The 3,044-nt window shown below is 47.7% G+C and overlaps 1 pseudogene; it reads left to right on the top strand.

Annotated features, from left to right (window-relative positions):
• The first annotated feature begins 1,139 nt into the window (after nucleotides 1-1,139).
• The window catches only part of LOC102849783, a 15,639-nt pseudogene continuing 13,734 nt past the window's right edge, over nucleotides 1,140-3,044 (top strand).

Genomic DNA, 3,044 nt, shown 5'->3' with positions numbered 1-3,044 from the left:
TTTTTAAAAACTAGGTAGGTGTCATGTCTTCTTTTTGCCATCTTCAGTGGTACATGAAAGGATGTGTACTGTGTTGGGTTGCTAGCTGCGAGATTAACCCATCTGCTGTTCTGTGGGAGAATTATGAGCAGTCTCCTACTGCCAAGGTTTACAGCCTCAGAAATCTGGGGAAGGGTCACTGTGACTTAGAATTGGCTGAATGGCAGTAGTTTTGTTCTGTGCTGTGAAAAAGGAATTCTGGTAGGATGGGCAGTCTCTTCCCGCGCCATTAACTTCCTCCAAGAACCCACTGGAAGGTCAACCACCAGTCGGTTCTGATGCGGTATACAACAATAACAGCAACAACAAATGAAGGATTGACAGTTTGAATCCACCAATCATTCTATGTGAGGATGGACAGTCTCCTCCCATAAAGGTGGAGCCTTGGAAACCAGCGGCAGGGAATCAACTTGCCCACAGTGGCTTTGAGATTTTTTTTGATAGTCCATAAAGAAAGCCTATAGTGGTGCAACTAAATCTGAACATTCACATTGAGACAGACTAGGAAGAAGGGTTGGCCATCCACTTCTGAAATAGCAGGCCTCTGAAAACCCTATGTACAACAGAACACATTTAGATAACAGAAATGGCAAAGGAGGAAGGAGGTTGAGTTTTCAAGTATGGAAATACAAAGGAAGAGGAACAGTTGTAAGCAGACACTGGTGATTGGGACATGGAATGTGAGAACCATGAATGTAGGAAAATTGGATATTGTTAAGGAAGAAATGGAACGTATAAATATTGACATACTAGGCATTGGTGAGATGAGATGAGATGAGATGAGATGGACTGGCATGGGGCATTTTGAGTCGGATGACCATATGATGTATTACTCTGGAGATGAAAAAGTGAGGAAAAATGGAGCTGCTTTCATAGTTAAAAAAGTCATTGCTAGATCTGTCTTGAAGTACAATATTGTCAGTGACAGGATAATATCTATACGCATACAAGGAAGTCCAGTGAATACCACAGTCATTCAAATATATGCACCAGGCGTCCAGAGTCCCAGAACACCTGTGAGCCGCAGGAAGTCTCGCAAGCCCGTCTCGCACGTCCCGCCTCGCACGTCCCGCCTCCGCCCTGGGCCCCTCCGGCCCGCCATGGGCGCTTCGCGCCGCAGCCTCTGCGCACTCCTGCTGCTGCTCCAGGCTTCGGCGTGGCTCTGTGAGGAGCCGGAGCCCTGCCACCCCGGCTTTGGCGCCGAGAGCTATGCGTTCACGGTTACGCGCAGGCACCTGGAGAAAGGCCGCGTCCTTGGCCGAGTGAGTTTTGAAGCATGTACCGGCCGACCAAGAACAGTCTATTATGCTGATGACACCCGATTCAGAGTGGGCCCAGATGGTGTGATTACAGTCACACGGCCACTCCAACTTCATACGCCAGAGACCAGCTTTCATGTCCAGGCCTGGGACTCCTCCCATAAAAAGTTTTCCGCCAAAGTGACGCTGAAGACTGCTGAACGCCACCGTCACCGCCGCCATCACCACCATCAGCATCATGTCTCTCTCTCTCTGGACCTCAGACAGAAGAGATCGTGTTCCCCAACTTCCACCATGGGGGCCTCCGACGACAGAAGAGAGACTGGGTTATTCCACCTATCAATTGCCCAGAAAATGAAAAGGGCCCGTTTCCTAAAAACGTGGTTCGGATCAGATCCAGCAGGGAAAAAGAAATTGAGGTTTTCTACAGTATCACTGGTCAAGGAGCTGACAGACCTCCTGTTGGTGTGTTTATAATTCAAAGAAAATCTGGATGGCTGATGGTGACACAGCCTCTGGATAGAGAAGAAATTTCAAATTACACTCTCCTGTCTCATGCGGTGTCTTCAAATGGAGAGGCAGCTGAAGACCCAATGGAGATCGTGATTACCGTGACAGATCAGAATGACAATAAACCTATATTCATTCACCATGGAGGTCTTTGAAGGGTCTGTCATGGAAAACGCAGTACCAGGAACCTCTGTGATGCAAGTCACAGCCACAGATGCAGATAACGATGTGAACACCTACAATGCTGCCATCTATTACACGATCGACAGCCAGGAGCCTACACTGCCTCATGACAAAATGTTCAGCATCAACCGGGACACAGGAGTTATTGGTGTGATCACTACTGGGCTGGACCGAGAGAGTGTCCCCCAGTATACCCTAGTGGTTAGAGCTACTGATCTTCAAGGGACTGGTTTAAGTACTACAGCAATTGCTGTGATCACAATCACTGACACAAACGACAATGCGCCTGTCTTCGATCCAACCCTGTACGAGGGTATGGTTCATGAGAATGAGGTCGATGCTGAAATCACCAGGCTCCAGCATGGGAGGCCAAATACTTCATCTTAAATGATAATGAGAAGCAATTTGTTGTCATCACAGATCCAGTCACAAATGATGGCATTTTAAAAACAGCTAAGGGCTTGGATTTTGAGACCAAGGACCAGTACGTTCTGTATGTGGCCGTGGAGAATGTGGTCCCTTTTTCAGTCATTTTGAGCACCTCCACCGCCAACAGTGACTGTGGACGTGATAGATGTGAATGAAGCTCCCATATTCATACCTTCTGTGAAGAGAGTGGAAGTACCTGAAGACTTTGGCGTAGGCCAGGAAATCACATCCTACATCGCCCAGGATCCAGACAGGTTTATGGAGCAGAAGATAATGTATCGGATTTGGAGGGACACTGCTAACTGGTTGGAGATTAATCCTGATACTGGGACCATTTTTACTCGGGCTGAGTTGGACAGAGAAAACTTAGAACATGTGAAGAACAGCACGTACACTGCCATCATTATAGCGACTGACGATGGTTCTCCACTTGCTACTGGTACAGGAACCCTTCTCCTGACCCTCTCTGATGTAAATGACAACGGCCCTGTACCAGAACCTCGGAATATGGATTTCTGCCAGAGAGATCCACAGCCTCATACAATAAACATCATTGATCCAGATCTTCCCCCTAATACTTCTCCCTTCACAGCAGAACTAACACATGGGGCAAGTGTCAACTGG

Source organism: Elephantulus edwardii, unplaced genomic scaffold (assembly GCF_000299155.1).
Source record: "Elephantulus edwardii isolate Elephantulus edwardi_28Jun2011 unplaced genomic scaffold, EleEdw1.0 scaffold00115, whole genome shotgun sequence".
NCBI lineage: Eukaryota > Metazoa > Chordata > Mammalia > Macroscelidea > Macroscelididae > Elephantulus > Elephantulus edwardii.
Note: the sequence above shows the minus strand (reverse complement) of the source record. Positions and strands in the feature narration are given on the sequence as shown.